A 24300-nucleotide genomic window follows, 5' to 3' on the forward strand; every position below is an offset into this window, starting at 1 on the left:
CTTCTCCAGTGACAAGCGCCTCCTCCAATCCCAAATAGTCAAGTAGTCATCCATAAAATCATATATATGCAAGCAACACTAAGTTAACTCTGTGGCTTATATTTGTAAATATTTATTTAAAAAAGAGATCATAAATTTGAGACGGATTTGAGAGAACATAGGAATTGGGAGCAGGGGTAGAAATATGTAAATATAGTACTCAAGTATGAAATTATTATTAAAGTAAAATAAGTTTTTTAAAGAGCTAAGAATTTTTTGGATTCCTTTAATTGATTCATTGTTTCTAGTTTTTCAATGTCCATGTAAAGATTGTTTCATAGGAACTTGATGTCCAGCGTGGGTACCTAAACAAAATTACATGGTAGGGGAGTCTAGTTCATCATGTTGAGCATGGCACTCAAATGTTGAGAACAAGCAGGAGTCAGAGCCTCTAGGGGTTAGTGTGACATGGTTCAAGTAAGATCAACACTAACTTTATATTATTTTGTTTTGAAAATATGAAACTGCAGGCTTATTTATTTCTAAGAGAGGGGCAGAAAGATAAAAAGCAATTTTCAAAATGAATCATGATAAATTATTTAGTAAAATAAATTAAAATATGAGTAAAGATTGTATACTGTTATATAGTAGGAGTTTATTGTTTAAGCACGTTCTTTACATACATCTGAGTATCTGCAATTTTCAGTTTGAAGAATAATTGTGAAGCATTCCATTCAGGGACACCAGTTGTCTCCACTAAGTATTCTTCCTGGGCACACAGCTGTAGACTTTCCATTTGTTTCGACACTTGCTCATGAGTGAGGCAGGCTTAGTGCTTTTCCCCAAGAGCATGTGTGCCAAGACTTAATGGGTCTGGACATACATCTGGTAAGGGCTCTGAAAGCCACCTGGACTACAGAAAAAGCTTTCTGGGTTCCACAGGAAAACCTTGTGAGTTCCTTTCTCATGGTTGCATCTGTGACTGGCAGGTACCTCCTGAAATAAGAATTTAAGTGGTTATTGCAAGACAAGTCCACCACCCCACAGTTCTGACATATAAATGGCACAAAGTCAAGACACTAGCATTCTACACCTAATACTTGCAAGTTGACCAACTAGAGCAATGCTCTGCTTTCACAATCACCAGCTGCCACATATACATCCCCAAGGCATGCTAACCTTTTCTTTTCCTTAAAATAGTGGGTAAATATGAATGTCTGTAATCTCTGAGGCCATATTTTGAAAAAGGAACTATTTATGATTTATGAGCAATTTATTACCTCAAACGTTTTAGTCGGTACCTTTACCTGCAAACAATAGAACTCAGTTGAATATGTTTGAGCAAAGAAAAATGATTTACAGAAGGATGTTAACTAGACTGTGTAGTCCCTGAAGGCCAATGAATAAGCTTGAGGATGAATGGGCAAGATCAATGAACTAAAGTTACACAGTAAGAGAAAAAAAAGCATAGCAACTGTAGGTCTTTGACAAACCTACTTCACTACAGTTGATTGGGTCTTTTATTTACTTACTAAATATAATTAAATTTCACGCACTGACTTCAACACTATTTTATTTTACTTTTAGGGTATGTTAGGCTCTTTTAATGTCAGTATACTTCTGCTTGATGTTTCATGAAAACTGCAAATCACATAAAAAAATTGAATGAAAGGTACCTAAAGTTTTCTCTCCTCTCTCACTGTCACTTCCAGAATCCCCTGTTTTTGTGTAGTTTATACAAAATAATTGTACAAATTTATGGTACATAGGTACAAGTTAATTTGAATTCCAGAAATCCCTGAGTCATTTTAATCATCATCACTTTCTCAACATGCTTATAAAAGACCCAATCCCCTGCACCTCAGGTGACATGGCTCTGTATCCCAATCATGTACATCTCTGCAGTTGCAGTGGTACCTAGGAGTGTAATTAATCACTTTTAGGATGAAGACTTGCTCAGAAGAGGTTAAGATGAATGATGAGTGAATTAAAGTATACTGTTCATCATAACTTCCTGCTTTAATTTAGGGATTGTCTCCCTTGGTATGAGCTAGGCGGCAAAGCCTCTCACACACAAACTTCCTTGATGGTTCTCCAAATGGAGCGTGAACTGTGACATTGGCTACTTACATCATTTTCATCCATTTTTAGATCTTGAATTCTAAGCCAGTGAGTGGTGTAAAGAAGAGAGAAACATAAGTGATTTATTCTAGCAACAGGAGCTGGAGCCCGATAATATTCCTGGAGCGGCAATCTCAGTAATGTTAACAAACCTGTTCCAGGATCTACTGCAGCTCCAGTCAATGTGTAAAGTACAGCACCAAGCTCAGTGGCATCAGCAATGATGCCTACAGGACATGATTTGGGCCATTGTCTCTAACCCATAGCCTTGGTAAGTCTGTGTAAATAAGTATCTTTAAATGATGTCATGCGGAGTTGCTTTAACTAAAAGCACTGACTGACAGATAAACTGTTACCAGATGCAGCCTTAAACAGCAGTCCTCTTTAAAGGATTCCATTGGATTAAAAAATAAACACAATGAAAACCAAGGCAATGTCCAAAAATGGGCATCTGGAAGCCCATCATATGAACTTTCATCTTATCAGAATCCTCAGTCTCACAAGGATATGGAAACATTATGAAAGGCATGAGGAATGTGGGAACTGTGCACCTGGAGTGCTCTCTAACAGGGCTATGCTACTTACAGGAAGAGAATGACAAGCTGAAATCACAAATTCTTGGCTAGAGGCATGAAGTGAAATCCTGTGTTTCTCTGACTGCTAAAAGAATCTCTTATCACTTCCAGCCGCAGGGCTAAGATAACTGAAAATCAAACTCAAACTTTGATCGTGCAGGTCTCTAAATTATAATGTCAGTTGAATTCACAGCCCACTGAGATCACTTACGTGAAAGCAGAAGCAATGATCAGGATAGAACAGAATGGGGGACGATAGATGGATTGGATTCCAATGTCATAAGTACTCCAAACCTACCAAATCCCCTGACAGTCCCTTGCTGTCCAACCAGTCAGTATTCCTCTTTTGTCTGATGAGATGCAGAAGGAATAAATTATCTATGATAATGGAAGTGGCTGTCACAAAAATCAAGCTTTTAGGTAGCAGGGACAGCAGAGCTGATGGCAGCTATGAAGGGCCATTGCTAGCGATGTCAACAGTGTAAACCATAGTCCTTAGTAGTAGTGACAGCAGTTTCCCCATTGAGCCAGGTCTGTCGAATGATTTAGACTGTCATTTCTGCCAGCACAATCCCAAGACTGATTCTCCAGTTCAATGGAATTTGAATAAATAATTTTCTTCTCAAATTAGCTAAATTTGGTTGTCATAGATAGCTATACCTTTAGAAATGCTTGCAATGGCTTTGTAGCTTACCCTGGGCCCTCCTACTACTGTCGAAATGTTGCCAAGATTTAAAACATTTCAACTCATTTGTTGCTTTGGTACACTGATTTCATAACTAGTCCAAATCCCCCAACAGTGAGACTCATACTCTGTATTATAGGTTTCCTTCCTGTAAAATTCAATAAGAATTTCATATTTGTTTGCCACTTACAAAGAAAATATCATTCCTTCTACCTTTATCCATCTTTCTTTTTTATATGTGATATTATTATACCATTCTCCAGTGGACTGTCAAAGAGCAGGCAAACACAAACCTCTCCCCACCTAGATGCAATCATCTAATGTATCAAATTATAACCCACAAATTTCAACATGACCAATTGCCTGGTCAAGCAAAAGCCATGACAAAGTAAATACATGATAAACAGTCACAGTCACTTAGAAAACTGATGGCCAAGCCTTTTAAACCCCCAGGAAAGGCATTATTGGAGCAATGCCAAAAATGCACTGCTGATCAGGCTATTCAAATTCCTGGCTGTAGGTCTCTTCATCTGGTCTCATAAATTGTTGGATGAAGCCTCTTTGATGATTTGCTGAGCTCTGGTTTATGAGTCTAGCACAGTATAATTAGGACTCATTTCATTGACTTTTTTTTCTGGTCATGTTTGGTTCTATCCCAGGTCTCTGTGATATCCAGACTCTGGTTCCTAGTCCTCCAGGTAGTATCAGATATGGATCTCAAGCTGGACCAGTCACTGGTTGGCCACTCCTACAAGTTCTTTGCCACCTTTACCCCAGCACATCTTTCAGGCAGGACAAATTGTAGGTCAAAGGTTTTGTGGCTGGGTTGGTGTCCCAATCCCTGCATGGGAAGCTTTGACTTGTTACAGGAGATTGCACATTCAGGCTCCTTATCACCCATTTCTAACTAGGGTCACCCTTGAGGCTTCCTGAAAGTTTCCATTACACTAGGTTTCCACCTCACTCCTGAAATCCCAATTCCAGTTATGTATCCCAGTATTCTGTTCCTCTATCCTTCACCCCCACCCCAATCCTTCCTGTTCCCATCCCTACCTGCCCTGCATCCACCCAAAAAATCTATTCTATTTTCCCTTCCAAGGGAGATTCACGTGTCCCAACCTCTCCCTTGAGTCCAACTTGTGATTTAGCCTCTCAAAGTCTGTGGATTGTAACATGATTATCCTTTTCTTAACAGCTAATGTCTACTTATAAGAGAGTAACTACCCTGTCTGTGTCTCTGAGTCTGGGTTACTCCATTCAGGATGACTTTTTCTGGTTCCATCCATTTGCTTTCAAATTTCATGCTATTGTTTTCACAGCTGAGTAAAACTCCATCCTGACTGGATCCAGCCTACTCTGAGATTTCCAAGACCCTGGTACTAGGACTGCCTCCATCCACAGGAAGAAGAGAGTCATCAGAGTATTGGACCTGCTTACACCCACCTGAAGGGAACCCTGGTCCCATACCCACCAGGAGAGGAAGACAATCCTTTTGCACCCACTGGAAGAAAGAATGGGAAGGAGACAATATAAAAACACATTCAACACCAGAAAAAACAATATGACACCACCAGAGTCTAGAGACTCTATACCAGCAAGATGCAAATAGCCCAATGCAGATGAAGCAGAAGAGAATGACCTTAAAAGTAACTAAATGAAAATGATAGAGGCCCTCAAAGAGGATATGAGAAAATCCCTTAGAGAAATGGAAGAAAACACAAACCCAAAATTTCAAGAAATGGAAGAAAACAGCAAAGCAAAAATTGCAAGAAACAATTCAAACAGTGCAAGGGTTGAAAGCTGAAATAGAGACAATAAAAGAAACACAGTCTGAGAGAATACAAGTAATAGAAAAGCTGGGCAAATGGTAAGGCACTACAGATGCAAGCATAACCAACAGATTACAAGAGATAGAAGAGAGAATCTCAGGTGTTGAAGATACACTAGGAGAAATAGAATCATTGACCAAAGAAAATTTTAAGTCCAACAAATCCCGAAGACAAAATACCCAGGAAATATGGGACACCACGAAAACGCCAAACCTAAGAATAATAGATATAGAAGAAGGTGAAGAAAACCACCTCAAATGGGCAGAAAACATAGTCAATAAAATCACAGAAGAAAACTTTCCCAACCTAAAGAAAGACATGCCAATGAAGGTACAAGAAGCTTACAGAACACCAAATAGAGTGAACTAAAAAAATGGTCTTAACTTGCCCATAAAAAGACACAGGCTAACAGAATGGATTAGAAGACAGAATCCATTCTTTGGCTGCATAGAGGAAACACACCTCAGCTTCAAAGACACATGTTACCTCAGAGTTAATGGTTGGGAAAAGAAACAAATGGAGGGTAGGAAACTTAATATCTGACAAATTAGACTTTAAGCTAAAACCAATCAAAAGATATGAAGGAGGTCATTTCATGCTCATCACAGGAGAAATCCACCAAGATGAAGTCTCAATTCTGAACATCTATGCCCCAAATACAAAGGCACCCACAGTCGTAAATCAACTCAAATCACACATAAAACCTCACACACTTATAGTGGAAGATTTCAACACCCCACTCTCATACTAGACAGGACTACCACACAGAAACTTAACAAAGAAGCAAAGGAACTAATAGAAGTTATGAACCAATTGGGTTTAACAACCATCTATAGAACTTCCCATCCAAATACAAAAGAATATACCTTCTTCTCAGAACCACATGGAACCTTCCCAAAAGTTGACAACATACTTGCAAACATAGCAAACCTCAACAGGTACAAAAACTTGGAATACTTCCATGTATCTTATCAGACAACCATACTCTAAAGTTAGAATTCAACAACACAAATTGCAGAAAACTTACAAGCACATGGAAGTTGAAAAACACACAATTGTTCCATTCCTGTGTCAAACAAGAAATTAAAGACTTCCTAGAACTCAGTGACAATGAACACACAACGTACCCAAACTTTGGGGATGATTTAAAAGCAGTGCTAAGAGGAAAGTTCATAGCACTAAGTTTCCACAATAAGAAACTGGAGAACAGTCACACTAGAGAATTAACAGCACAACTAAAAGCTCTAAAAAAAAAAGAAGAAGAAGCAAACTCATCCTGGAGGAGTAGATTCCAGGAAAGAATCAAATTGAGGGCTAAAATCAATAAAGTGGAAACGAGGAAAACAATACAAAGAATCAATGTAACAAAAAGATTGGTTCTTTGAGAAAATCAACAAGATAGACAAACCTATATCCATGCTTACCAAACAGCAGAGTGTAAACACGCAAATTAACAAAATTAGAACTGACTAGGGGGACATAACAACAGATACTGAGGAAATTCAGAGAACCATCAAATCATACTTTGAAAACCTGTGCTACACAAAATTCAAAAATTTAAAGGAAATGGACAATTTCCTAGATAGGTATCATTTACCAAAATTAAATTAAGAACAGATAAGCAATTTAAAAACACCTATAACCCCTAAGGAAATAGAAGCAGTCATCAAATGTCTCCCAACCATAAAAAGTCCTGGTCCAGATGTCCTCAGGGAAGAATTCTACCAAAAATTCAAAGAAGGGCTAATACCAATTCTCCTGAAAGTATTCCACACAATAGAAGCAGAAGGTTCATTGCCAAACTCTTTACGAGGCTCCAATAACCTTGTTACCCAAGCCACACAAAGATACAACTAAGAAAGGCAATTTTAGACCAATATCCCTCATGAACTTTGATGCAAAAATAATCAATAAAATACTGGCAAATCGAGTCCAAGAACACATCAGAAACATCATCCACCATGATCAAGCAGGCTTCATCCCAGGGATGCAGGGATGGTTCAACAAACAAAAATCCATCAATGTAATCTACCATATAAATAAGCTGAGTAAAAAAAATCACATAATCATCTCACTCAATGCTGAAAAAGACTTTGACAAAATCCAACACCCCCTTCATGATAAAAGTTTTGGAGAGATCAGGGATAACAGCAACATATCAAAATATAATATAAACTATATACAGCAAAGCAACAGCCAACATCAAACTAAATGGAGAGAAACTCAATGTGATTCCTCTAAAATCAGGAACAAGACAAGGCTGTCCCCTCTCTCTATACCTCTTCAATATTGTATTTGAAGTTCTAGCAAGAGCAATAAGACAACAAAAGGATATCAGGGGGATACAAATTGGAAAAGAAGACAAACTTTCACTATTTGCAGACAATATGATAGTTTACATAAGTGACCTGAAAAACTCTACCAGACAACTCCTACAACTGATAAACACCTTCAACAAAGTGACAGGATGCAAGATCAACTCAAAAAAAAAATCAGTAGCCCTACTATATACAGAAGATAAATGGGCTGAGAAAGAAATCAGAGAAATATTGCCCTTTACAATTGCCACAAACAACATAAAATACCTTGAGGTAATGCTAACCAAACTAGTGAAAGACCTGTATCACAAGAACTTTGAGCCTTTACAGAAAGAAATTAAAGAAGATACCAAAACAATGGAAAGATTTCCCATGTTCTTGGATATGTAGGATCAGCATAGTAAAAGTGGGAATCTTGCCAAATTCAATCTACAGATTCAATGCAATTCCCATCAAATTTCAGCACAATTCTTCAAATATCTTGAAAGAACAACTCTCAACATTATATGGAAGAACAACAAACCCAGGAGAGCCAAAACAACCCTGTTCAACACAGCAACGTCCACAGGAATCAGCATCCCTGATTTCAAGCTCTATTATAGAGATATAGTCCTGAAAACAGCTTATTATTGGCACAAAAATAGATAGGTAGACCAATAGAATTGAATTGAACACCATGATATTAACCCACATGCATATGAACACCTGATTTTTGACAAAGAAGCTAAAATTATACAATGGAAAAAAAGAACGCATCTTCAACAAATGGTGCTGGCATAACTGGATGCTGGCATGTAGAAGACTGCAGATACATCCATGTCTATCACCATGCACAAAACTTAAGTCCAAATGGATCAAAGACCTCAACATCAATCCAGCCACACTTAACCTGTTAGAAGAGAAAGTGGGAGGCATCCTTGAACAAATTGGTACAGGAGACTACTTTCTTAACATAACACAGACACTGAGATTGACAATTAATAAATGGAACCTTCTGAAACTGAGAAACTTCTGTAAAGCAAAGGACACAGTCAACAAGACAAAAAGGCAGCCCACAGAATGGAAAGAGATATTCAACAACCCCACATCTGAAAGAGGTCTGATCTCCAAAATTTACAAAGAACTCAAGAAGCAACATTCCACAACACCAAAGGATCCAATTAAAATTGAGGTACAGAACTAAATAGAGAATTCTCAGTATAGGAGTCTAAAATGACTAAACCACACTTAATAAAGTGGTCAACATCCTTAGACATCCAGGAAATGCAAATCAAAACAACTCTGAGACACAATCTTACTCCTGTCAGAATGGCTAAAAACAAAACCACAAATGACAGTTTATGCTGGAGAGGATGTGGAAAAGGGGAACACTCCTCCACTGCTGGTGGTAGTACCACCTTGTACAGCCACTTTGGAAATCAGTGTGGGTTTCCTCAGGAAAATAGGTATCAGTCTTCCACAAGATCCATCAATTCTACTCTTGGGAATGTACCCAAAAGATGCACATTCATACAATAAGGCCATCTGTTCTACTATGTTCATAGCATCATTATTTGTAATAGCCAGAACCTGGAAGCAACCTAGATGCCCCTCAACTGAAGAGTGGATAGAGAAAATGTGGTACACTTATATAATGGAGTACTACTCAGCTGAAAAAAACAATGGAATCTTGAAATTTGCAGGCAATGGATGGTACTAGAAGAAACCATCCCGAGTGAGGTTACCCAGTCACACAAAAGACAAACATATTATGTACTTACTCATGAATGGATTTTAGACTTGGATCAGGGGAGTGCCAGCCTCCAATCCCACTGCTAGAGAGTCTGGGAAACAGGGCGGACCCCAAGAGAGATATGCATGGTGCCCCAGAGGAGAGGAATGGGACAGGATCTTCTGAGTGGACTTGGAGCATGGGGGGATGGGAGAGGGTACTGACAAAAAGGGAGGGGGAGAAGAGGAGGGTAGAGGAGGACATGAGGGAGAAAATGGGATATGTTTCACTATACAACTTCACTATTGTGTGACTTGTAGAAAGTAAGGTAGCTATAACATCACTAGACAATGTAATTTTATGAGACCACCATGATATACACAGTCTGTCAGTGAATAAAACATTATTCTGTGGCATGTTATTGTATTTGAAAGACTATTCGCATCAAATATTAAAAAGGACATTGGGGTACACCAGAAATTTCAAATATTGCTGATACAGAAAAGGCCAGCACAAACTGCAAAGGTGATGATATACCTTACCCCTTAAAATTCAATTCCAGAGAAACTATAACAAGAGAGAGACAGGATATAGCATGAATAAATAAGAAATTATCTACCAGTTGTTAAGAAAATAAATATGTAAATTGTCTAGGGTCATTCAGTAAAACTATTTCTCACTTTCTTTCCATAGTGCTATAATTTAAAAAAAGCAACTTAAGGGAAGAGGGTTTATTTTGACTCACAATCCAAGTGTACAGGAGATCATGGCAGGGAAGTAAAGGCAACAGTAGCTTGAAATAACTTATCACCTACAAAGTGTTCATTTCACTGTCTCCATTTTATTCATTCTAGGATCCCAGGCCAGAGAATGGGCGCCCCTCACAGTGCCGTGGCTTTCTATCTCAATTAACTTAACCAAGATAACCCACCACAGGCATACCCATAAGCCAATCTCCTATGAGTCTAAAGCTCATCAAATTGACAACTGACATTAACCATCACAACTACATAGTATTCTAGGTCATAGGATTTTTTAATTGATTAGAACTTTATATAACAACACAGCAAATACTCCAAAACACACAGCTGAGAAAACAAAGCGTGTTACAGAAAGAGATATTCAATAAGGTAACATCTATTAAAGTCTGAAAACAATTACAAATCAGTATTGAAAACAATGCTAATCACTTCAAGCATATATGGAACATTTTTGCCACAAGAATGACACATCGCAGCTCAAGATAGAGCCCACAGCTACAGAGAGAGAATGAGAAATTTTTGCATATCTTAACTGGTTGACAGATACATGTAATGAGATTCTTCCCACCAGCCTAGTCCCAGAGCCGTGTTAGTCCCAAATGAACACCCAGGATGCTATATTAATTATGAAGCTGTTGGCTGTTTTCTATGGTTTCTTGTTGGCTAGCTCTGACTTAATTATTAACCCATAACTACTAATCTGAGTATTTCCATGTGGTCTTCTCTGACCAGAAAAATGGCCAGACTTCTTACTCCTCTGGAGTCCTACATGATGACTGACTGAGCGTCCATTTCCCAGAATCTTCCACCTCTCCTAGTCCCACCTATCTTGCTTCCCTATTGGCCACCAGTGCTTTATTCATCAACCAATAAGACAAACATATATACAGAAGGACATCCCCCACCAAGTACATAGCTATTTTATGTATTTCTTGGTGCATTTGAAATTTTCCAAAAATGCATTTTTAATGTGAAAACATATAAGTGTGCCATTTGTCTAGGTATGATTTGCTATTAGGTTTGCATATAAATAGAAATCTTTTTGGAATATGACCCTTCTATCTCTCATAGATCCTTTTCAGACAGGTGTAAATAGGTAAGCTAATTGGATGAATGGATGGATGGATGAATGGATGCATGCATACATGTATGCATGGATGAATACAGAGGTAGAAACTTGGGCTAACATAAATCAGTTAAAACAAAATATCCTTCTACTTGATGCTTGTGTCAGCAAGGATTCATTCAAGAAGATAAAAATCTATATCACATAGGGAGAAAATCTAATGCAAGGATGTTACCAGGACACCAAGAACAATGGAAATCCAAACACTAGCAAGTGAAGGAAGTTATTGTCTCCACCAAACCATTGAGGAGAAGATAACATCAACAAAATCCAGCGGTTGAATAAACTTGGCAAGGAGTCCAATCACAGTGCCAGGTACTTGATGGGAACCAGAGCAAAATGACAAGACTTCAGGGGACTGTACTACATGCAAGAATGGAAAGATGTCCCCAGTTCTCACTTCCTCCTGCCAAATGTAAGCAGACACCAGGTAGCAAACATGACTACAAAATATACTTAGTATGAATTGATCTCCTGCAATAGAGTGAAGCGAGAGAGGAGCAAGGAAAGTCAGAAAATGATTGGTTCATTTGTTTACAGGCAAAATACAGTGTTCCTCTTGCTATTTGTGGTACAACCGGGTCATAGAGGCCAGTCTAAAATGTATCATATATGGGGTTAGAGAGATGGCTCAGTGAGTAAGAGCACTAGTTGTTCCTCCAGAGAACTTGGGTTCAGTTCCTAGCATCCACATGGTGGTTCACAACCATTTGTAACTCCAGCCCCAAGGGATCTGACACCTTCTTCTGGCTTCCAGTGTCATCAGGCATGAACATGAATATGGTACACAGATAAACATTTATGCAGGCAAAACAACCATGCACATAAAACAAATTGAAAATTAAAATGTTTTCTTAAAAGTAATCCCTTTATGTAAATGTTGATTTATTTAGGCAGAATTGGTCATATGTACGCCAGAGTGAAAAGTCATTTGTAATATGAATATGACCTTTTGCTCATATAGGCATATTTCAGCCAAATCTAGTAGGATGATACCAATTGGTTGAATGGGTGGATAGATATATGGATGATGTTAATTTTTCATTAAAAATAAGGGATAGATCCAAATATGCTTTTAGTTTTCAACAAGTATATGAGGAGTGTCTCTAGTGTATACATAATGAGTTTACAATGGTAAATGAACTAGATGTGACTTTTATTCTACTGGGGCTTACAAGTCAGTATGAGAAATTAATAATCACATACATCAATGCAGGTATAATTCCTAACTACTGACTTGCATCAGCTGAGGAAAGGACATTTTATGTTGATGCCTCGGAAAAAATCTAAGTGGAAAGTTTTGTAGACAGTAGGAAATGTTCTGAAGATATGAAGCAAAACTGCAGATCCAGTTGTAAAAGTATTTGTTCAAGAACATAGGATAAGGAAGACCAGAATTTCAAGATCTGGCTATTGAAGAAGAAAAGAAACTTACAAAACAAAGTCAGAGGAGATAGCAAGAGAAGACTAGGAAATCTCAACTGTGTGCTCAACAGAGGAGACCTCTTAAGAGATGGATGTGGGTGGGTGAGCAGTTCAGAGCTGCTGCTAAGATGAGGCTCTTCATGGTAGCTCATCTAGAAAGAGCATTCTGAGCATACAACTGAAAGGATACCTGATTCATTCTCTCTTATCTCCATTCCTTATTTCCATCATTAACACTTGCTATTCATGCTCATTTGGTCTCCATGACAATGGGAATTACATGTGTCTTATTTAACACTACATCTTAGTACCTATAACAGTGCCCAGAACACAGGACTTCTATTCATGAATAGGTTGAGATTCCCCTGCCTCATTTTTTTTATTAAAGAGTGACTGGTTTGCCTTAGTAACTGTAGTGTCATTCTGATATAGGAGACTAATATAGAAGGATGGGAGGTGAGAACAAGGACAGAGAGCTGCTAGTACATTAAAGATGGACAGCTGAAGGAGGGGAGATATAGAGGTTCCTCAAGGTGGGCAGATCAGAATATGTAAGTCATATTGTGAAGGAAGAATTCACAATTTGACTACTTCTCTGCTGTTCTCCTGATCACGTGTTCACTCTTGGGCTAGGAAGCTAAGTGAAACCAATAAAGCAGTTAGGGCTCTCCTCGGGGAAAGCACATATTGTGGGAAATATTTGTGTGACAGCACTATTTATGAATGCAGTGAGGTGGATAAATGAGCTGAATTTCTTATCATTAGCCCTCAGTAGGATAGTAGCTTTCCAGACAACTTTGATCTTTTCTGACACTCAAAAAATAATTTTATGTTCCTCTTAAGCAGAAGAGACTACACTGGCTGACTTTGATGAAGGAGAACAACAACAACAATAAAAAAAAACAAAAATGCAAAATAAAACAAAACCAGAAGTAATAATTATTTCATGGTGTAAAATGCCACCTGTAGGTAACAAGAGTAAATGCAGCTATAGAGGAAAGCATTTTTCAGTTCTTCTATCCACTCCATACTGTGAAAATATTCATGTGTAGTGTAATAAGTTATCTAAAGTGAACCTTGTAATTGATCACCCTAGAGGAAATCGAAATGGGAATGGGAATGGGCTAGGAATTTGTTATAAAATTATTTAAAAACACTTTTACTTAGACCTTAAATTAGAACTTCTATTTATAAAGCAATATAAATGACACACCAAGAATGTGGTCCTGATTCCTATTCCCACCTAAAAAACAAAAGTCTATAATTTTTTAAATTTATTTTTATTACATTTATTTATGTGTGCATGTATGTAGTGAAGGAGTACACATCTGCCACAGCACACATGTGGAAACAAAAGGACAACATGGGGAATCAGTTTTCTTCTTCCACCATGTAGGTCCAAGGGAATCAGGCTTAGGTCATCAAGCCTAAGATGCTGGTTCATCTTGCTGGTCCAATATTTGATTTTTTAAAAATAAAATCCAAGGATCCCACCATGAGGAGCAGCTGGCCTGATCAACTCAGCTGCCATCTGGTCCCAGATCCAAAGCTTCCAGTTGGCCAAGCTTAACACCTACTCCATGTACAAGCTGCTGAACGAAGAGGAGAAGCCAGTGCGGCAGAACCAGAACCATGTGCACGTCATCGCCAACGAAGATGAAAACCTGAAGCTTGGCTGTGATAGAAGTCTCAATGTTGGTCTGATATTTATGGTGCTTCAGAGACCAGAGGCCTTGAGTCAGACCAATGACTCCTGGTGAAGAGTATGTACAGTTATGTGGGTGGAAAAATATATACTGAGTTACACACTGTAGTTTCTCATACTACTGCCACAAACAAATCTGCAATAGAGGGGTGGGAAGGATGGAAGAACAGAGCAGTGATTACACTGTGGAGAGAGGCTGAACCATGTCAGTTCCCAAGACTGAGCTACCACTTGAGACCATGTTGATGTCCACAGCCTGTACTGTTACCTGAGGCCTTGATTCTGTGTCCCATGATGTCACTGAGGGTCATATCTGGCTGCCATAGTGGCTGTGGCTATGCAGCTTGTGGCACCAACAAAAGCCATGTGAATGTCTGGGCATGTTTGGGTAGAACATTGGAATTAACACAGAGACCCACAACTCGATGATGTGCAGAAAGTGACAGACCTTGGAACATACAATCCTAATAGGATGCCTTCATCAAAACCCTCCCCTCAGAACTCAGAGAGCTATGTTGAAGAAGAATTAGAAAAACTGTAAGAACCAGTGGAGACAGAAGACAGCAAGGAAACAAGGCCTTCTAGACACAACTCAGTTGACACATGAACTCTCAGAGAATGTGGTAACATGCACAGGGCCTACAAGGGTCTAAATCAGATGCTGTCCCAGTGCTGAGAGCGGTAGTGGACATGAGTCTTTAACTCAGAAGTTATTTCCAATTCGTAACCACACACAAATGAAAAATTAGTTTTCTCCAGGGGTTTCACTAAATATACAAAAACTCTTAAGGGCAGACCCTGTTCTGAGCAGTATATGGCCAACACAAAATGAACTAAATAGTATTTCTGAAGGACATTCTTGCATGTTCCTTATAGATAGATAGATAGATAGATAGATAGATGCTATAGATGATGATAAATAGATAGATGATAGACAGAAATATGGATGGATAGATAGATGATAGATAGATGATAGATAGCTCATGGCTTTTGTTCTAAAGAAATAAACTAAAATATTGACATATAATAGTGAATTCACTCTATGGCTTAGTTTCAAATGCCATGAGGGGAGAATATATTGCTCCTCAAGCTTTTATTCTTTTAAAGTTATTTTCAAATAAATAATATGAAAATATTAATTTAGGGTATATTATCCCAGAAGATTGAGGCATTATTGTTCAAATTTCCAAAATACATTATAATAATGGAACAAATAAAAGAATCAAAATTAATAATGCATGACATTCCCAAAGCCAGTGTTATCACTGAAGGTTGATGGAAGGTGAATAAAAAGAACCTATGCCTGGAAACATACATAATCTCCAATAATAAAGTCAAACTGTAAAAGCATTCCAAAGAAAAGTGGTGTTACTGGTACCAATTTAGATCAGTAATTCTAGATTCAATATTAGATAATACCTTTGAAGTGTTATGTGAAAGGTAAAGGGAAATAATGGAACATAAAGCGCTAATACAGTAGGAGATGGAAGGACATGATAGAGGACAGAATATAGGCAGGGATATCTAACACTAAATGTATTTTCAAAAAGTCATATGGAAAACAACTACAATAGAAGTTTTCTAAAACACAGACGCACACAACAAAGTTTAAACAGTTACCCTCTAATAGGGTGACAATGCCCCTACTAGGCACGACAAGCTAACAAAAAATCTAGTGCCAGGAGTAGTTACCCCTTTTAAAGTTGTTGGCTAGTGAGATCCTACAGACCCCATAAACATCACAGGCTATTCTCAACGTTCTTGGTTACCCTCCAGAATGTGATAAGACCCTATTACTGAAGATGCCACATACTTGGGTCATAGAACACAGTGAAATCAAACTAGTACCTGTCTAGAAACTTCAGCCCTACCAACCAACTATTATGGTGCTGGCAGAGAAAAGTAATTATCAGTCTCACCCAGGTGTGAACCCTGAAAGCTACAGTGACAACCAGTCTGCTAAGATATGTTCACTGGTGCAATAGTGGCGTACGTATCATAGGAGTTACCAGACACTTTCTCATTGGATTTAATGCCCAATCCACAAGATGAACCCTATACCTGACACTGTTATGGGGCAAAAACCTTTCACTGGACAGGCTATATGTCTTAGGGGAGAACCTAATACTATTGTTTTGATGAATGGACATAGCATGAAACCAATCCTAATGACTTACCACTATACCTCTCAAACAAAATGTCTCAGAATAAAAATAAGAAACTATCAAAGTACACCCAGTAAGTCAGAAAACTTGGAATTAAAAGTCAAGATGTATAAATTGGCAAAGTGTATATATAATTAGGGTATTTCATATGACAGAACATGTAGCCAATAACATCTCCAAATTCTTGACAGCATCTTCAAATATTTAAATCTATAAAATATGCAAAAAACAACCTACATACACAGTAGGAGACTACAGCATTCTCCTTTCAGTTCATGGAAAATCAAGTGCACAGTATAAATAGAGATAGAAATTTTGAATAAAACATCAGAGTTTTGACATAATTAACAATCAGGAAAAAGAATAAAGTGCTTACTCAACACTCAAAGTGATTACTCAACTAATCATGATCCTACAGTTCATGTAATTCTTCCCAGAATTATTTTTTATATTGAAGGCTATTCCAAGTCAATCATCCACAACACTATTAGCCAAATACTAGGAAACAGCTCCATCCTAGGGCCTTAACAATTGCACCTCTTGAAGATTAATAAACACATAAGGAGAGGGAGAGAGACTTAAGACTGAAGGGATGGTATAAACAGTGGCAGATGGTAAAGCCATTCTTTGACGTGGAAACTGAGAAGCAAGTGCCTTCACCGTGGGAAGTAGACCACATGCCCTACTTTATTACCAGTTTTAAACATGTGACATAAATTAGTATGACCTTTTAAAGTCATTGGCTCACTGAAAACTTCGACATTTGTACTCACAGCATCTGTTACAAGTCATTCATTCTTTCTGTTACTATTTCGTGCATAAATAACTACATTATCTTGCTCAGCACATTTGATTTGGCCTGTGGTGCCCCAAATTGTAAAACACTTTCTGAGGGAAACGTCTTAGTTGACTCATAAAACACATTTGAGAAAGCAAAATTTTTAAGAAAGTAAAAAATAGAGCCAGGCCTGTTGTGCTTACAGTTCTTTTTGTTTGCAAGAGTAATTTATCTTCCAAGATTATCCTTTGAACAATGCTAAGGGTGTATTGGGCCTGTCCAAACACTCACCCAGGGAAACACAGAGGTGGCCAGAACTCAGCAAGACCTCAGTTATGCTAACACCCAATGCACTTTCACTGGCTTTTACCTGTGCATTCAAAAGAAAATACTTTCAATTTCTAAAATAATTTTGCCTTGACGTATTATTTCATCTGTTTCAATACAATCATTGTTTGAAGGATCATATTTTTTCTCCCAAAACTTCAGCTCAGAGCATTGAGGATTAATGACAGAGGATGTAATTGAATCAGTCTTTGAAGAGACTTCCAGAAGTATTGTGAAGACCTCAACATACTTTCCCCAGAAAAACTAATTGATTAAAATTAGTTGTTGGGTTTTTTATAAGTAAAACGAAAAGAATGTTTACATACAGTTAAACCCTCTTGTAATTGGCCTAAGAACACAGAAAAAAATGAAACACTTTTAATTAGAAAATACTACTATATTTTAGTAGGAACATTGAAACTCAGTGACATTTAACCTCAAAGAAAGTAGTTCCTTCTCTCTTAGTCCCTAGTCATCCCCACACCTCATCTCTTTAAACTTCTGGACTACAAGTATCATTTCATACCACTAGTATCTTCCAGCCGTCCTTATACAGATTATGGAAGCAGTATTAGGGCAGATAATGTTGAATACTGGGATTCTTCTCCCCTATACAGCTAAGGGCTTAGAGTGTGGGGTGTACAGAATGTATGGAAGACTAAGAGGGAAAGAACTGCCATTCCCCTTCCACAGCCACAAGGACCAGCTAAGATCAGGGGCTGCCACTCATTCAACAGGCATAGGGATACACACTGTATAATCTCAGCATAGAAAAGGTTCAAGCCAGGGTCATGAGTTTGAGAACAACCTACATGGTGAGTTCCAGGCCTACCAAGGACACAAAATGTCAAAATATGAGAAGAGGAGGGGAGGGAAAAGAAGGCGTAGAAAGTAAGAGAAAATGAGGGAGAGGGGTAAAAAAACTAAAATGGAAAACACACAAAAGGGATCAAAATGTTTGAGCTTATTGGTAAAATAATCTTTAATTCTGAATCTAAAAATAAAGAGATTATGTACTCTGAGGAGATTAAGAACGGAAAGAAAAAAGAATGAAAAACAGAACCCCAGAAATGTGGAATATCATTAGCCTCACTAACAAAATATAATTGAAAGTATCAGAAAGAAAGGAAGGTAGGGGAAGGAAGGAGACCAAAAGAATTTAAATATAAAATGGCTATTCCTACGGTTAAAGAAAAATGCTACCCTACATACCCAAGAGGGGCAACAAGTTCCATGTAGTACAAACACAAAATCCCTGCTTCAGATCCATCACAGCAAAATTCTGATGGACAACGTTTTCAACTTGATAAGAGAAAAATGACACATTAGGATGGAATCACAATAAAATTAAGAGTTGACTTTGCAATCTAGACAGTGTCAGCTAATGGCAGAGAACTGATACAAAGTCGTGAAGTAAAGACTGTCAGCCAAGAATCCTGCAGACAATGAAATGATTTTGCAAAACTGAAAGTAAATTTAAGATAATATCAGGAAACAGGAACTGAGTTTGTTGCTAGTATACCTGCCACACAAGAAATACTAAAAGGAAGTTTGCAAATGACTCAGAAGATACACAGTAAGTACTTGGAAAATGAAAGAAGTAATTTCCATGAACTTTCTTCATATGATCAGTATGTACAAGGACACTGTTTGGTTTAGTGAACTATCCAAAGGACAATGAACTATCCAAATGTGCTTTAAAAAGTTATTTAAGTGATTATTTGATTAACTATTTCATGCTTATAAAACAGATTTTAAAGTGTTTTTAGGTAAAGTGCTATTTTTGGACCCTTAAATTCTAAAGCATACTAAGTGCCATGGGATAATGTCCCCCCAAAATTCATATATTGTAGACTAAGCCATCTCACCAATCCCCAGATACCATAGTCTTTTAGAGCTGTAGAGAACAATCAAATCCCATCCAGTGCCTCTGGAATGTGACCATATTTGGACATAATCTTCAAAGAGAGTTGAAACTAAACTGAGTATTCAGGGTGAGAACCCAGATCCAGTGATTCACAAATAGTTATCTTTCTAGATCATGCTGCGCCTTGTATATTGAAGCAGGGTCTCTCACTTGAATTCAGAGCTCACCCATTCAGCCAATCACCTTGCTCTCAGGATCCTCTGCCTCTGTTTCCTCAGTGCTCCAAACACAGGCAGGCACCATGCTCACATGGCATTTATATGGATGATGGGATCACCATCAACAAAACAAACAGTTCTGAAAGGTTTACAATAGTTGTAAAACACTCCTCTAGACACGCTTAATACACTCTATTCAATTCAACTAGATATAACTATGTTCATACTTAACTGGGGAACAGAGAGACTATGGAACTTGTTCAGAGCCACACAACAAAAATATTTACCAAGTGCTCACTCTCATGTACTTGTTCTTTTACTACTATGCTATGCATCTATCTATTCTACCAGTGATTAAGATTACACGTCACTCTTCCAGAGGACTTGAGTTTGATTCCAAGCACCCACATGGCAGCTCACTGCTTTCTATAACTCCAGTTCCAAGGGATCTAATACCATCTTATAAGATAAAGATTAAGTTTTTCAGTGAAACATAGATTGAATCAAATTATATGCTACTTTGAATTTTTAATTCACAACTTTTTGGTTACCAAGTTTTCTGTAAAGGGAGGATCCATTTGTCTTCTTCTCCTTATAAATATATAAAACATATTTACCAACAAATAAAATACTAGACTCCACTGCTCATTGCCAAGATGTTTCTGACAGCACTACAGAGCTACTGCAGACAACACATGCTCACAGAATCCCACAAACTCCTTCCACAGTTTCTTGATCTGCTTATTGTGATTCACCAGATGCATCTAGTCTTTAATGATATGTTTAACTTTTAAAAAGAAAAAAAAAGCCCCGAGGAAAGTATATTTGGATGCTATTGCATTCGTGCATCAACATCTTTTATGTTTTAAGTAAGTATTGCGTGAGACAGAACTTTCTGTTTGTTTCATAAATAACAGTGAATATAAAATGAAGTCTATTGCTGTAGTTTGGCCATATGCTGGTTGGAGCCATGCTAAACAGATTTAACTAGAATTTTGCCTTTCTGGGTGATTGGAAGTATAATCCCAGCATTCAGGAGAAGGATCAAGGGGACAAGGACAACCTGAGTTACATAGAAAGATCCTATCTCCAAAAACAAGGTAAAAATAGGTTTTCTAAGAGCAAGAGATCTTGTTTTAAACAATCTGTGTGTATATCTATTCTGCTTACCAGTAGATTACATACAATGTTAGAAAAATTTGGTAGAGCCAACATTACCTTATTCTAAGTAAGTTCTGCCATGATCACACTTCCTCAGAATTAGCTAACAATTTTGTTACATTTATTTGTGTGTGTGTGTGTGTGTACATGCTCACATGCCACCACACATATGTGGTAGTCAGAAGACAACTTGTAGGAGTTAGTTCTTGCCTTCCACCTGAAGGTCTGAAGGTCTGAAAGATCTAACTCAGTTCATAAGGCTTGAATGCCAGGATCAGACGAGGTTTTTGCTTTTTCGATAAAGGGTTTTTCTTCGCTCTTTGACTGTCCTGAAACTCACTCTGTAGACCAGTCTGGCCTTGAACTCACAGGATTCCTCCTGCCTCTACCTCCTGAGTGCTAGGATAAAGTCATGTGCCACCACACCCAGCATCTTGAGATTTCTAATCTATTTTATGAGATGAGATCAGGCGCATTCAGGGTGATATGACCGTAGACTCTAATCTGTTTCAAAAATTTTTTTTCTAAAGTTCTTTCCAAGGCATATGGAACCTTTGTAGTACAATGGGATCTATAAAAAATAAAAAAAATCCTATTCATTTATGACTAACTCTTAGCCTCTTATAAGCTTCCCCACCCCTTTTTATGGTGTTCAATTTTGCCCCTTAGCAGTTGAAAGTTTTCACTTATTTTATACAATTGGCACACTCCAGGGGAAGTCTACCATTAACATTTCTGTGGTATCCTCTCCCTTTGAACATGACTAGAGTACTTACTGATGTATAATAAAATATAGGAAATGTGATGGATATCACTTCAAAAGTTATTTTATAAGACTGTGACTTCTACAAAGGGTGCTCATTCACTTTTTTTTTTCCCATGGATAGTCTCAGGGAAGACAACTACAAAACAACAGCAGAACAATACAGAAAATTAATTGGCAGGACAATTGTCGATCCAAAAGTCTGATGGATATTAGAATCTTCCAACAACACCGCTTGGATATGGCCTACAGCTCAGCCTACAGCTTGAAGACTTTGAGCTCCTAACTAAATTGCCCAAATTTATGACCTCAAAGATTGGGAGACAAGGAGGGAATATATGCATAAGGGAGGCCAAGATCATGATGGAGAAATCTATAGAGACAGCTAAACCAAGCTTATGGAAACTCTTGAGCTCTAGACCAGCAGCTGCAGAGCCTCCATGGGATCAAAGCAGGCCCCTCCCGTATATGAGAGATAGTTGTGAAGCTTGAACTATCTGAGGAGTCCCTGGCAGTAGGGCCAGGATCTAATTCTGGTGCATGAGCTAGCTTGTTGAAGCCCATTCCCTATGAGGGGATGCCATGACCAACCTTAATGCTGGGGGTAAAGGTTTGGTCCTGCTCCAACATAATATGCCAGACTTTGTTGAATCCTCATGGGAGCCCTTACCCATTGTGAGGAGTGTATGGTAGGTTGAACTGGGAAGGAGGTGATGGGAGGCTTGAGGAGGGGTGGGAGGGAAAAATAAAATTCAAAAGAATTAATACATTTTTAAAAGATTGTTAGAAATGGACTTTTTAAGTTACAAAATATGGGATTCATTTTGTCTAACATAAGATTAACTCACTAATAGTCATAATCTGGTCATGTTATTGGCAGGTTGTAGAGTTATAGAGCAGGGACTTGTTGGAGGAAACAGATCAATGGGGATATGTGGTGTGTGAAGGATCTGGGAGAAGATCTTCTTCCCTCAGTAAATCTTTCTAGAATTACCCTCACAGACTCATATGAAGTGTACCTCTTAGTTAATTCTAGATTCAATCAAATTGACAACTAAAGATAACCATCACACACAAAAAACTAAATTATGAAGCCAGGCAGCTGTAGTGCACATGCTTTTAACTCCAGCACTTAGGAGGCAGAAACACGTGGATCTCTATGAATTTGAGACCAACTGAGTCTACAAAATGAGTTCTAAGAAAATCAGGACTACTCACAGAGAAGCCCTGTATTGGAAAAATAACAAAAAAATTATGATACTAAAAAACTTAGAACATTAAAATAAATATAGATATTATTTTACAAAGCTTTCACTTATTTTTAGTTGAGCACGATTGGATAAAAACAGATTTCTGCCTCTAAGCTTACACTAAAGGAATCAGAAAAGCCTCATTTTCTCCTGAGCAATTATGAAGCATTTCCATTTTTAAATGGGAAGAAAACCTAATTTGAGAATATTATGTGTGGTGGTTTAAATGAAAATGTCCCCCCCCCGTAGGCTCATATGTAGTGACACTATTAGAAGGTGCGGCCTTGTTAAAGAGGAAGTGTGTCAATGGGGGTGAGCTTTGAAGTTTCAGAAGCTCAAGCCAGACCCAATGCCACTCTTTCTCCCTGCTCCCTGCCAATCCAGATATAGAACTCTCCACTCCTTTTCCAGTATCATATCGGTCTGTATATTATCATGCTTTCCACCATGATGATAATGGACTAAACCTCTGAACTTTAAGCCATCCCCAATTAAATATTTTACTGTATAGGAGTTTCCATGATCATGGTGTCTCTTCACAGCAAAAGAAACCTTAACTAAGACATGTTGTTTCCTCACAATGTGGTTGATGGCCTAATTATTTTTAAGGAGATAACCAGATCCTCCTATAGTACCAAGTTCTCGGGCTTACCCCATAACCACATTCCAAGGTCATGTTCAGAAGGTTTCTCTAGCCTCAGTGCCTCTATTATAAAGAACCTCATTCCAAAACCCTAACACAACAGAGCTAACTAAATTATAACCAAGAAATTTGGATTATAAAATGCAAGATTTCCTACTGAAGTATCAAAGTAATTACTAACTTCTGGCTTCAGTTGTTCCAGTGAAGGCCCAATCACAAAACAAGTTTTTAGGATCAGCAGGTAGCTTCTTGTATATTTTATAAGTCAAAGAACAGGATTTCAATAGTTCTTCCTGCAACCGTAAAATAGTTAGAAGGAACCACATGGTTGCAGATAATGACAATGTGCCCTCTGCCTGGCTCTTGGTCAGATAGTAATGGTAAATAACACAGAGGTGAATCCCTCTTCTGCAATGTTACCTGAGACTTTGGTATATGAGTGTTTTGTAGATGCATGCATTGGGACTGGGCTCCACAACACTGCATTTTGATTGGATGTGGTTTTCTATAGTGGTCTCCATCTGTTGGAAAGAGAAGTTTCCTCTATGAGGGGTGAGGATTATACTTACCTGTGGGTATAAGGACACATGAGCTACACTCAGGAGCTACAGCTGTACCCACTCCTTGTAATTCTGTAGATGCAGGGTGGAGAGGCCAGACTTTTGTCCAAAAGTTTTTAGAGATGACTCACAAAATTGACCTTAAATTTGTATCAATAACCAACCCTGTATAAATTAAAACAAACATTTATAAACAATATTTGGGAATGTGGGCTTTGTTCTTTCCAAACTACTTCCTGCTGTTAAGGGGTACTGAAATACCAGGGGGATCATGAAATAAAAGCAGAAACCTGTTGAAGTCCTTGTTTTTGTGGTCTGAAAGGCTGCATCATC

General features: G+C 38.0%; 1 long non-coding RNA gene across 1 annotated transcript; it reads right to left on the reverse strand.

Moving 5' to 3' along the window:
• Positions 1-644: 644 nt before the first annotated feature.
• LOC121139486 lies at positions 645-24300 on the reverse strand. Its single transcript, XR_005876439.1, has 3 exons — positions 24258-24300; positions 23977-24132; positions 645-975 (listed from the first exon to the last, which is right to left on the reverse strand). It is a non-coding gene; the product is annotated as an uncharacterized LOC121139486 (long non-coding RNA).

The sequence above is a fragment of the Mesocricetus auratus genome, unplaced genomic scaffold (assembly GCF_017639785.1).
Source record: "Mesocricetus auratus isolate SY011 unplaced genomic scaffold, BCM_Maur_2.0 Super-Scaffold_15014, whole genome shotgun sequence".
Lineage (NCBI taxonomy): Eukaryota > Metazoa > Chordata > Mammalia > Rodentia > Cricetidae > Mesocricetus > Mesocricetus auratus.